At 45.7% G+C, this 12447-nt stretch overlaps 1 non-coding gene across 1 annotated transcript; it reads left to right on the top strand.

Annotated features, from left to right (window-relative positions):
• The first annotated feature begins 7734 nt into the window (after positions 1 to 7734).
• Positions 7735 to 7852, top strand: LOC116899933. Its single transcript, XR_004387901.1, has one exon. It is a non-coding gene; the product is annotated as a 5S ribosomal RNA (ribosomal RNA).
• The last annotated feature ends 4595 nt before the right edge of the window (positions 7853 to 12447 follow it).

The raw sequence follows: 12447 nt of genomic DNA, 5'->3' as shown, positions 1-12447 counted from the left end.
TTTATCAAGGAAATAGAAATCAAAACCACAATAACACCCGCACCTGATACGATGGTGCTTATGTGCTTGCTTAGATGTCTATCTGCTAGTTACCAATCTGCTTATTTATTTAGTAAGTTTTGGTAATGGTGTAGAAAGGAACCCTGTTACACTGTTGGTGGGTTGCTATGAAAAACAGTATTAGGTTTAAAAAAATAAAAAAATAAAAATAAAAATGGTTCCAGGAAGATGGCTTGGGGTAAAAGCATTTGCCCCCCAGGCGTGATGGTTTAAATTCAATCCCAACAACCCCACAGGAGAAGCAGAAGAACAGACTTTGAAAGTTGTCCTATGGCCTCTACAGGTGTATAATCTCCCTCTCCCTCCCTCTCCCTCTCCCTCTCCCTCTCCCTCTCCTCTCCTCTCCCTCTCCCTCCCTCTCCCTCTCCCTCTCCCTCCCTCTCCCTCTCCCTCTCCTCTCCCTCTCCCTCTCTGTCTCCCCTCTTCCTCTTCTCTTCCTCCCCTTCTCTCCCCTCTCCTCTCCCTTCTTCTCCCCTCTCCTCCTCCCCTCTCCTCCCTTCTTCTCCCCTCTCCTCCTCCCCTCTCCTCTCCCTTCTTCTCCCGTCTCCTCCTCCCCTCTCCCTCTCACTCCCTCCTTCCTTCACTCCCTCCCTCTTTCTCTCTTTGGGACTTGGGAAATGTTTAAGTCAGCAAAATGTTAGGTGTAAAAGAACAAAGGCCTGAGTTTAGATTTCCAGCACCCAAGCCAAAAAGGTGGAGATACAGTCCTGCCCCCTCAGTGCTGACAGGAGATAGACAGGTACATCTCTGTGGCTTGCTGATCAAACTGTCTGAATCAGGGAGCTCTAAGTTCTTTGAGAGAGACCTTGGCCTCCAAAAGTAAAGTGGAGAGGCACTCAATGTCAAACCCTGCTTTCATACACACATACGCCCAAACCCGTATACACTGCATATCCCAAAACTAAATACATACCCTCACACAAAGGACTTTATAGTCCATGCAGACATCATGTACGTGCACACAATAATCATTAATTTTTTCATTAGCAAGCTCAACAGAGTCCTGGCAGGGCTTTTCAACCAAATGTGTAGTGTCTCTTTGTTTTTTCTTTTTTTGAGATTGGATACAAGATCAAAGAGTCTCCGTTGTAATCCCCTTGATGAGAAATTTAATTATGAACAATGAGAAGGATAATACATCCAGATTGTTTACAGGCAGTTAATGGCCAGAGATGCTAAACGTAGTCTACAGTGGGTCTGCTTTGTAGAAACAACCCCAAAGCCCAGCTTGCCTCACAATGTATGTGAGCAGCTGGGACACACTCTCAGTCCTCACCACGGAAATGATAAATCAGACCTGTCAATGAATAAAACATTGCCTCTCAGCAATCAAGCAATGGATTTGTGAGGAGCCTTTCCATTTATCCGGTTAGCTATTGATTACCCGTGAAAGGCCATCTCAGCAGAGAGCTAATAAATGGGAGAGCTGAGCTCCAATGCGCAGGGCAGAGTGAGGTCATACCAACGCCTTCAGGACCTCAACACTATTTGAGGTTGCTCCATTGTCACGTTAAGGAACTTATAACATAGTAGTGCGATTAGAGTTCAGATTGCCACTGACAGGTGATCTGAGCAAGAAACAAACAAATATTGATGGAAGGAAGGAGGGTCAAATGCCTGCCAAGGATCCCCCAAGTAACTATCCTACCGGCAATGAACCCTCCCTTTAGCTCTCAGACGACTGAAACAACGAAACCCCACCCCCACCCCCAAGAAATTGGAATTTCGCCAAGGAAAAGGCAAAAGCCTGGTGCCTATCAGAGGAGGGATTTGTCTCCAAGGAAGAGATTGCACACAATTCTACCAACTTGTCAGACCACCTGACGGGAGACCCTGGAACAGAGGATTGTGGGCAGAACCCCAGGACTATTTAGCTATGCACACACCTTGGCTTGTGTTTAAGCATGAACCTCACACCAGGACCCCAAAGATAGATTTGAATGGGGATATTGTTTCTGGGTCTCTTCATCCCTTTCCCCCAAAATGGTCACACTGGATAAATCTCTTTTCTCTGCTTATTGGTATTTGTTTACTTGACCTGTTGAGAATGGGTGGCCAAACCTAACGTGGTAGGGCTTCCAAGACCAAGTCTCTGAGCCTCTGACCCTTAAAGTTTTGATAACACCCAGAGTTCTAGGACTTACTAAAAGAAACCAGGACCTGGCTTGCAGACAGCAGGGAGACAAGACCAGCTCTTAAGATTTACATCTGACATCTTCCCCCAAGTCCTAACAGTGCTGAGTGCCTTGTCAAATTCTCTCTTCAATTTGCTCCTAGAACATGGGAGAACTTGCTCCCTGATGGGCTGCTTGGCTGATCAAGACATGTTGCGCTTGTGAACAGGTAGCAATTGGCTGAGGGCCGAAGCACTCTCTACAGCATGCGCCAGTGCTTGTGGTCTACATGCATCCTGCTGCAGGGGGCTTCAAACCTGAGATCACTGAACACTAGAGCAGGGAAGTGTGGGGATCAGCCTCCCTGAGTTGTACATAGCCAACGCCAGCACAGAGTGTGGAGCCCCCAAACTCGCCAGTGACCTCTACTGGTGCTCTCTCTGGAAGCTCTCTGCCTGGGTCCTGGACAGGGTGGGTGTAATATAAGTAACTAATGCTAAAATGGTGTGTGGTGTTGAAGCCTACTGAAAAGCAGTTTCTAAGAGCAAAGGGGTCTCTTGTGTCAGGACTCCAGTATATTTATTTAAAGTGTCCTTCAAGATTCCAACTTCTAGCTCAGGTTGGCCCCCTAAGATTGTGACAGTAAGAACAGAAAATAGTGAAATGCTAGGATGTTAAAAATACCATGTCCTTGAGCACAGGACCAGGAGAGAAATCATTCCAAATGCTACTGAACATGGGGATCATCCTGTGGCCCAAGCCTGGCAAGGCCAGTGTCTTCACTAAGCCAATTAAAAGAGCCAAATTCAAAGTGGGAGTCAGGAAACAGAAAGTTATTCAAGGTGGCCATGTTGGGGGGAGGGACCAAGAGATACTAGAGCCCTGTCCCACCCCACTTCCCCCACCCCTCCTGCTGTAAGTCCCAAGTCCAATTTCAGGATCCTGAAGTGAGGTCAAAGTTTAAGTAGAAGATCAAGGATCTTACATCTGAGTAGATGGTCCTGCCCCATGAGCCTGCCCTATGATGTCATCTATGAGCCCTCATTTTCTGGACCTCAGTCTTACTGTATGACATGCTCTGCCAAGTGTTAGAACTAGATAAAAGCTTTTTCTAGGAGACAGGTTACACATGCCAGTTGGCAATTCTTCCCTTACCTAGAATGAGTGGGTGAAATAACCCTTCTTTGGGACTATTCTTTGAATCGTCTGGTCTTTAAATTGAGAGACACTGAATCTGTTTAGATTACCTTGTTACCAGGCATTGTACCAATGGAGATTACCACAGTTTATCTCCACAATACAAAAGTACCTGAGGTGAGAATGAGACACTGGGAGCTTGTTCATGGAGAGGAAGCCCTGTGCAGAGCCCCCGACTGGGAACCAGTCGGGGTTTCCCCAGGTGATTTCTGTTGGGTGTTGTAAGTACCTCATTTGATGGTGATATTTTTGCTCACTCTCTCACTTGGGTTGTTCCAGTCATTTCTCCTAGATATTGTAAGGTTTGATGCTGTCTTACTATCTTCCCTGTTTCTTGTGATTTGTCCAAGTGTTTCTAGGTTCTGGTGCCTTGTTCAAAAATCTGGAAAACACACACATTCACACTTACACTCTCACACATATTCATACTCGCACACACTCTCACACATATTCACATTCTTACATACTCTTACACACTCACAATTCACACTCTCACACAATTCACACTTTCACACACATTCACATACACACTTTCTCACACGCACATACACACACACATTCACACAGTAACACACATGCATGCACACACTCACATACACTCACACACATGCACACACATAGACACACACATAAGGAACAGTGAGTTTTATTAAGAGAAAAACAATAGTACATAATTTGACTACACTGGCAAAAGAGTATCACACAACTCACAACTTGAGGGAGAGAGCACCCAAGGACCCTATTACAGTTGGGGCATCATTTTATGGGGTCCGGGAGGAGGAGTTAACTACTAGGGTAGAGGGAAACCTTTGGTTTTCCCATGATGCATTTGATCTTAATCATAAGAATACACCATTCTGTGTAGGCATGGAATGGTACATAGTGTTTTTTTTTTTTCTTTGAAAATGCACTCAGCAAATAGAGTTTGCCTCATATCACGGTGCCCCCAAACAGCTAGGTTAAATCAGCCCTTGGTTTCAGAATGTCTTTACTGGTCAATCAAAGTAGCTCGTCAAGTTGCTAGGTTATTTCTATACTTGGCTGCCTAAAATGGCCTACTTGACAAAAACAGAGTGGAAGGGGCCCTGAGCAAATAGAAGGTACTTCAAAATGTGTGTTCTTATTGGTTACTAGTGTTGCTCTTGACTTGCACAGGACTGGGCTTTCTGCCGCATCTCTTAAGCCTCTAGCATAGGGCTAAGGCCTACAGGTTAATGGATTTCCACTTATTGCCACAATCTATACTGTAGGGAGGTTCCAGGCTTAATATGAAAGCAATTGCTTGCCCAGGTAATAATCTGAAGGCCTTCAAAGGCAACGGTTAACTATAGAAGCCTAGGCTCTAAGAAGCACTGAAGGATTTCTGAGCAAAAGAGTTCTGTGCCGCTGGGAAAGCCCAGGTAAATGACATTCTACGAGGAGCCCAAGGCAAGGTTCAGAGTGAGTTGGAAGGCATTGAACATAATTGGGACCTGCTGTGGAGATGGCCGTAGCATACTAATAATGTCTGCCTAGGGAGATGCTGTGGGTTTCTGCAGAACCCTTTTAACCCTCAGCTCACTTGAGTGTGGAGCAGCTAATGGCTCACAGTTCCCCTGTCCTCCAGAGAACCTCCCTAAGCTAACAGAAGCTGGGGCCTTAGGCCATCGCCCGGGTAAGCTCATAACTGACTGAAGACTGACAGAAGCTTGGTCTCCAGCCCGATTGAGCTCTCTAGGGCACTTCACACACCAGAGCCCACAGAGGGTCAAGTGACCCCTAGACTCCAGGTGAGACCCCCCCCAACTTTGCTTAACTTTCTACTCTAGGCGTGCCCTTTCCCCCTTGACATCTCTTGGTTTGTTGTAAGGAGAGCATTCACTTCCTGCCTCAGGCCCTGTCCCTGATAATTTTGGCCTAACTCATGGGGAAGGAGAAGAGCTGAAGACACGGAATAAAGAAATGCGAAGTGGCTTTGTTGGCTCCTTTGTTTATACAACCGTTTCTCTATTCTTTCACTAAACCCGAGTGGAACATCTGTTGCAGGCATACTGCCCACTCATGTATGATGCATAACAAAGACACAGCCAGGGCTCAAGAGACATCACAGAATACAGACCATAGGGATGCTCATGGGAAAGCACAGGTCTCACCTCTAAGAGAATAAGAAAATGTTTGCATGTAAGGCTCAGCCAATTCTGTTTTGAAGCTCCAGGGTCTAAACTCCAACTCCAGGAGAAAAGCTACAGAGTCCACTTGAGCAAGCATCCTATGGAAACACCCCACCCCACCCCCTAGCAACAGCCAGTCAGGCTACACCAGCAGGGTCAAGGTACATAGAGCCAACCTAAAACATCCTACAGAGAATACATGACCTAGCCATCCTGTGTGTCAGGTGTTTTTGCCCCTATGTTTGGTTCCTGCAGATTATGCCAGAAATGCAGTTTTAAAAATAGTAACTTGCTGACCCACATGGAAATCCCCCAAGCTTGGTGTAACCACAGTGAATACCCTGCACCCCTAGACTTGGGGATTTCACTTCTGACCCACTGCGCTGAGACACTGACGGTGAGAGTCCTTGCTTGCAAGCTTGTAATAAAAACCCTTATGTGTTTGCATTGAAATTAGCTCCTCGGTAGTTTGGGGGTCCCTGCGACTTGGGCATCACATGTACTGGTGTCAAATAGGAGTTTACATGGCCCAGGAAAACAGATTTAAGTCACTCCAAACACTATGTTCCAATGCATATGTAACAATGTAATGATGTTTTTATAGTTAACATACAAAAGTCGGTCATAAATCATAGCACTTTTCAAATGAATTTGTTGGGTATATTGAGTAGGGGGGATACTGTAGAACAGGGAGAATTCTACTTTAGTCCTTAGACTCGATCTTGATGCCATTTCTAAGGCACATCAGTCATTGACTGGATGCATGACTTAAAGCAAAGTGCATATACCCTTTCTGAACTGAAATGTCTCAATAGTAGCATTAGAGTGGGAGTCCTCCACTTGATAGCCGCGATGAACCAAGCTCAGTCACCTGCCCCCTATAAGTCATTTAAGAGGGCTAAATTAGAACCAGGAAGATGTATTACGGCTAGACCTGGGTTGGATCCCTGGTTCCTCCATGAGACAAGGTAAGAACAACTCTTGAAACAACAACTTTGCTCTCCACTCGGGCTGCAATAAAAACAAAACAAACCAGTGCTCACCTCACAGGAATAAAAGCCACTACCCATTCTGAAGGCACATTCAAGCAGCCATGGCTTGGGGACATAGATTCAGTTCTCCCACATTCCATGTTCCAAAGGGACAGCGATTTTCATGAACTTTTTATGGTAACAGAGAAAAGAAAGAAGGCAAGGTATAGCAAGATGGGGTAGAGATATGCTGAGAGCCTTGGACGCCGCCTGACAGCACTCTCAGCACTGTGATTGGTGGAAACTAATACTTCGTTAAGTTAATACATTCTGAAAGGTTTCTGCCTCTTTGTCAGGATGTTAGGTGTGACACAGAGTTGGGCATGAATGACTATTTAGTGGGCGAATGGTGGCCCAATAAACTAATAAAAGCACAGCCATATTGAATACATATCTTTTTTTTTCTGCTTTTCACTGTTAATTTAGCTCTTTAAACAATTTCACTACATATATTTGGTTGTGTGTATGGGTGTGTGCATGTGCACACTCTGATAAGAGAAACAAAAAAATCCAATTATTCCCCCAATTTATTTTGCAGGCCTTAGTGTGTGGGTAAGGTTTAGCCAGGGAGAGACTTATTTTACTAAACCAACAGTTCTCAACCTGTGGGTTGAGACTCCTTGAGGTCAAATAACTCTTTCAGAAGGGTTAAGGCCACTGGAAATAAATATTTATATTGTGATTAATAAGAGTAGCAAAACTACAGTTATGAAGTAGCAACAGAAATAATTTTATGGGTTGCAGGTCACTACAACAGGAGGAACTGTATCAAAGGGTTGCAGCATTAGGACAGTTAAAGATCACTGCACTAAGTCCTGGTTGGGGTATGGTTTTGTCGATCAATAACCCAGTCATTGTCTGGGTTCCACTCTCTGCTGCACCGGGCTTTTGACACATTGTAAATCTTTCCCCGCTCTGGCTGACTGCAGGACCTCAGCCTTCCGTCTCCCACCATGAGACTCTAGGGATATTTTCAGTTTGGGGGAGGGGCTCATTGTTTCAATGGTCTGAGAGGCACAGGGAGGTGCACGAATATCTCTCTAGTATATCTTCATCCCCACAAGGATGGTTACAATTTAACCTATACTAGAGGGAAGGTTGCCCTGCATCCCTTGTATCAAGATTTTCATGAGAAAAGAGCAGGGCTGCTCTTTGCTTGTTGTCCTTAGAAGGCTGATGCCGGCCTACGGCCATACACCCTGAACGCGCCCGATCTCGTCTGATCTCGGAAGCTAAGCAGGGTCCGGCCTGGTTAGTACTTGGATGGGAGACTGCTTGGGAATACCGGGTGCTGTAGGCTTTTGGGGGTTGGGGATTTAGCTCAGTGGTAGAAGCAAGGCCCTGGGTTGGTCCCCAGCTCCTTAAAAAAAAAAAAAAAAAAAAAAAAAAAAAAAGGCTGATGCGGGGATTAGCTGAATGTGTGTAATCTGGAGAAACTGATGCCAAAGGGAGAGGGTTCTAGTAAGCAGCAGGCTCCGTGGTGCTGAGCAAGCTCGCTCTCTGCTCTGGTTCCCAGGACAGAATGGCATTAAAGATACACACGCCACTTTGAAGTCCCTGACATGTCACAGGCATTTTCCCATGGTAGTAAATGTTTCTGTCTCTCAATGGGAGTCAGTGGTGGGGTCACAATGGACATCATTTCTTTCTGCTTAAAATAATTGCCCAAAGGGCCAGTTCCTCAAAATCGCCTGGTGAGGTACTTTATGTGGTAGGCATACTGTTTTGTATCACCAAGCCCATTGCAGTCCCTAGCACATTCTGACAAAACACGGACATCCAGTTTGAGAGTCCCAGGATGCTAATCTGTAAGCCTGCCAGAATTGTCACTCTGGTGAGAAATGGTGTTAAAATTGCTTTCAACATCTTAATTAGCAGAAACCTTTCAGGAAAAAAAAAAGTCTCTTGCTCCCCCCACCCACCTCCACCTGCTTTCCTTTCCTTTCCTTTTTCATTTTTTATTGGTTATTTTATTTATTGACATTTCAAATGTTATCTCTTTCCCCAATTCCCTCTACAAACCCCCTTCCCCCTCCCCTGTCTCACCTCTAGACACCCACCCACCCACACCTACCTCAGTGCCCTAGCATTCCCCTACACTGGGTCATCAAGCATCTGGAAGACCAAGGGGCTCCCCTCCCAGTGATGCCCAGTAAGGCCATCCTCTGCTACATATCCAGCTGGAGCCATGGGTCCCCCCAACCATGCGTACTCTTTGGTTGGTGGTTTAATCCCTGGGAACTTTGAAGGGGTCTGGTTGGTTGAAACTGTTGTTCTTCCTGTGGGGTTGCAAACCCCTTCAGCTCCTTCAGTCCTTTCTCTAACTCCTCCACTGGGGTCCCCACACTCAGTCCAATGCTGCGAGCATCCACATCTGTATTGGTCAGGCTCTGGCTGAGCCTCTCAGGAGGCAGCTATACCAGGCTCCTGTCAGCAAGCATTTCTTAGCATCAGCAATAGTGACTGGGTTTGATGCCTTGCGTTCCTTTTCTTGTATTTTCATTTGTTTCTTAAGACGATGTAATCACGTTTTAAGTCCTGAGTTTCAGGAAAAGGATGTAGCATTCAGGGATACCTAACTCCATACCTATGCGCAAATGCGATGGGATCTTTCCGTTGTTTTGCATTGCTATGCTAAGGATTCACCCTCTGCACCCTGTGTCTATTGATAATTTCTGAAAAATCATGTGATAGTATGGGCCTTTTGGGAGAGAACACTGGGACCCTTTAAGTACCTACCTATGTGCATCTCATGGATGTGCACATGCATTCCTGATTGTAGAGGTACATGTTAAAGGACTAATAACCTCAATACCTCTGGTGAGCAAAGGAGCTAGAGCAGGAAAGGTGACATGAAGATAACATCTTCTGCAGGAAGTTAGGATCCTGGAAGCTCCCGGGGAGGATCAACGTGCCAGCCTCCATTGGCATTTACAGGGTAATAGATCTGTAGATGGAACCTTCCACCACAGCAGTTCCCCCTTTCTGCCCTATAAGACCTCAAGCTTGCAGCACCTTTTTATCGTCTCTACTCCCCCTGAGAGGCCACTGTGCTTCATTGCTCTGATTAAAGGACAGCCTGATTCTGTAGGGTCCGGTCTCCTCTTTGATTTCCATGTCACCTTGATCTCTCCTGATCTAACACATGTGTTAGGGGGAGGACAGAAGAGCCACAGGTAGTTGGGGATGTTGAGGGAGCCTGAAGGCCAGCATGTACTCTGGTATGCTAACAAGCACCATGGATAGCCATTTGCCCTGGGTTTCTTGTGGACCTGACGATTGTGTATGTATAAGTGGAGGTCGGACAAAAACCTCAGCTTTGCTTCTCGGTGCCCATCTTTCCTTGCTTTGTCATTTTCTTAAGACTTCTGAATTTTTATCTTATGCATATATGTACATACCTGAGTGTATATGTGTGTGACAGTGGAGGCCAGAAGAAGGTGCCAGTTACCCTGGGGCTGGAGCCGCAGGCAGTGAGCCACCAGATGTGAGTGAGTTCTAGGATCTGAACCCAGATCCCCGGTAGAGCACCATTAAACCACCTCTCTTAACCACCAAACCATCTCTCTAGCTTCTGGTTTTGGTTTGTATGTGTTTAAGACAGGAGCTCTCAATGGCCTGAAACTCACAGAGTAGGCTAGACTACCTGAAAGCCGCAGGGACCTGCCTGACTCCGTCACTCCGCTTCGGTTTTTACTCATGGGCTCAGGGGATCAAGTTCAGGTCCTCAAGTTTGTGAGGCAAGCACTTGATCCTCCCAGCCTCTGTAGATGTACTGTGTCTTTTGAAATGTTGGGTTGAGGGTCTGGAGAGGTGGCTAGGTGGTTAAAGGCACTTAACTGCACTTGCAGAAGCCCAGGGTTTAATTTTAGGCATCCAAAAGGTGACATATAAGTACCTGTAACTCCTATCCTAGGAGGGCCAATGCCTTCTCAGAATTCTGTGAGCTCTCATGCAAATGTGGCACGCATATACACACTTGGCACACACAGATACCCACAAAAATACAATTTTTTTTTAAATTTAAAAGATAAATTTTGTGTTGAGTGATTATAATTCAGTTGTAGTTTATTTTTTGTTTTGGTTTGTTTTGGTGATAACAGAATACCATAGACTGGTTCATGATAAAGAAAAAGAGGTTATTTGGTCCATAGTTCAAGTCCACAGCCAAAGAGCTGCATCTGGGATGAGATTGAGGGGAGCCTCCCAGGGATATCACATGATCAGAGACAGGGAATACACTAGGAATGTGGGTGGTCTGAAGTTTACAACTCACCTACCATGCAGATAACATACAAACCAACAAGTGCTACTGTGTTGTGGAGATAAAGGGTGAATTCACTCCTGAGAATGGTGATAGAATGTAGGGAGAATTCTTAACATTTACAGGTTGTTATGAGTATTCTTAAGGGATGGATGTGTATAGGATTTTGTGTGTCTAGATGAGCAAACTATATCTTATCTAGGTGGGCAATTATATCTTATCAATTGGATCAGACATTATTGTGTTGTGTGTTCTTTCATGTGGCGATTTCATTGAGTTCAAGAGAGTGTGTGGTGGCTGGACACACTGGGCCTGCCATGGAATTGGGATGTGTATGTCTGGCATGGTGGCAACCTGCCTTGGGAATTAGATGGGTAGAGAGATTGTTGCCGGGCTCAGAGAGTAGCCATTGGCAGTGTGATATGGGGTGAAGCCTAGTGGGTGAGACACTTTGATGACTGAGATGAAAATATCTCACAGATGCCATGTGGCCCTACAGTGTTGGCACTAGTGCGAGATAAAAGAAACATCCTTTAAATTTTTACCACGACACCCTATCCTCACAACCCCATTCCCCCATTTTAGAAACCCAACTCACTATATCCAGCTTGGGCTACTCAGATCCATATGCGTGCCAATCTCTCCCCTATAGTGTGATTGGTGATCAAGGACCAGTTCCTTAAAGAACACTAACTCACTCTCCCCTAGAAACCATCAATTCTCCACAGCTACAACGTGAAGGCTAGAGGCTTATGGAATATTAACTGGCTTGATCTTGTTCAAGTTTGGTGCAGGCAGCCACCTTTACTGTGAGCTCATGAGTACGGCGATCCTGCCATGACTCGAAGACCCTATTCTGTTCATGTTCTCCCAACACTTGGCCCTTCCATCTATCATTACAGCCTTCCATCTCTTCTATCTATCAGTAATAAAAATCTGTCACTGTCTTAGTCACGTTTTCTATTCCTGCACAAACATGATGACCAAGAAGCAAGCTGGGGAGGAAAGGGTTTACTCAGTTTATACATTCACATTGCTGCTTGTCACCAGAGGAAATCAGGACTGGAACTCAAACAGGTCAGGTAGCAGGAACTGATGCAGAGGCCATGGAGGGATGTTACTTACTGGCTTGCCTCCTCTGGCTTGCTCAGCTTGCTTTCTTATAGAACCCAGGACCACCAGCCCAGGGATGGCACCACCCACAATGTGCTGGGCCCTCCCACTCTTGATCACTAATTGAGAAAATGCCTTACAACTGGATCTCATGGAGGCATTTCCTCAAGGGAGTCTCCTTTCTCTGTGATAACTCCAGCTTGTGTCAAGTGGATATACAAAACCAGCCAGCACAGTCACAATCCACAAAAACATGTAAGTAGACAAATGATACAAAACAAAGGATCCAGAATCGAATACACACATATGTTGTCACCTACTGTGTGGTGGTTTGAATGGGAATTGTACCCCACAGGCCTGGGCATTTAAACACTTGACCCCTGGTGCTGTTGCTGGAAGGGATCTACGCTCGCTGGAGTTAGTACAGCATCAGGCTTTGAGAGTTCATAGCCTCTCCAGGTCCCTGTTACTACTTCCTGAATGCTGGGATTATAGGTGGTTTGCCATGCCAACCTGGC

Source organism: Rattus rattus, chromosome 4 (genome assembly GCF_011064425.1).
Source record: "Rattus rattus isolate New Zealand chromosome 4, Rrattus_CSIRO_v1, whole genome shotgun sequence".
NCBI classification, from domain to species: Eukaryota; Metazoa; Chordata; class Mammalia; order Rodentia; family Muridae; genus Rattus; species Rattus rattus.
This window is presented reverse-complemented; position numbering and strand designations above follow the sequence as displayed.